A 933-nucleotide genomic window follows, 5' to 3' on the forward strand; every position below is an offset into this window, starting at 1 on the left:
AAAAGAAAGGGACTGAGAAAATATTTGAAGAGATTATAGTTGAAAACTTCCCTAATATAGGAAAGGAAATAGTTAATCAAGTCCAGGAAGCACAGACAGTTCCATACAGGATAAATCCAATGAGAAACATGCCAAGACACATATTAATCAAACTACCAAAAATTAAATACAATGAACACATATTAAAAGCAGCAAGGGAAAAACAACAAAAAACACACAAGGGAATCCCCATAAGGTTAACAGCTGATCTTTCAGCAGAAACTCTGCAAGCCAGAAGGGAGTGGCAGGACATATTTAAAGTGATGAAGGAGAAAAATCTACAACCAAGATTACTCTACCCAGCAAGGATCTCATTCAGATTTGATGGAGAAATTAAAACCTTTACAGACAAGCAAAAGCTGAGAGAGTTCAGCACCACCAAACCAGCTTTACAACAAATGCTAAAGGAACTTCTCTAGGCAAGAAACACAAGAGAAGGAAAAGACCTACAAGAACAACCCGAAACAATTCAGTAAATGGTAATAGAACCATACATATCGATAATTACCTTAAATGTAAATGGATTAAATGCTCCCACCAAAAGACACAGACTGGCTGAATGGAAACAAAAACAATACCCATATATACGCTGTCTACAAGAGACCCACTTCAGACCGAAGGACACATACAGACTGAAAGTGAGGGGATGGAAAAAAATATTCCACGCAAATGGAAATCAGAAGAAAGCGGCAGTCGCAATTCTCATATCAGACAAAATAGACTTTAAAATAAAGACTATTACAAGAGACAAAGAAGGACACTACATAATGCTCAAGGGATCAATACAAAAAAGATATAACAATTGTAAATATTTATGCACCCAAAATAGGAGCAACTCAATACCTAAGGCAAATACTAACAGCCATAAAAGGGGAAATTGACAGTAACACATTC

This window comes from Physeter macrocephalus, chromosome 12, assembly GCF_002837175.3.
Source record: "Physeter macrocephalus isolate SW-GA chromosome 12, ASM283717v5, whole genome shotgun sequence".
In the NCBI taxonomy this organism is placed as follows: Eukaryota; Metazoa; Chordata; class Mammalia; order Artiodactyla; family Physeteridae; genus Physeter; species Physeter macrocephalus.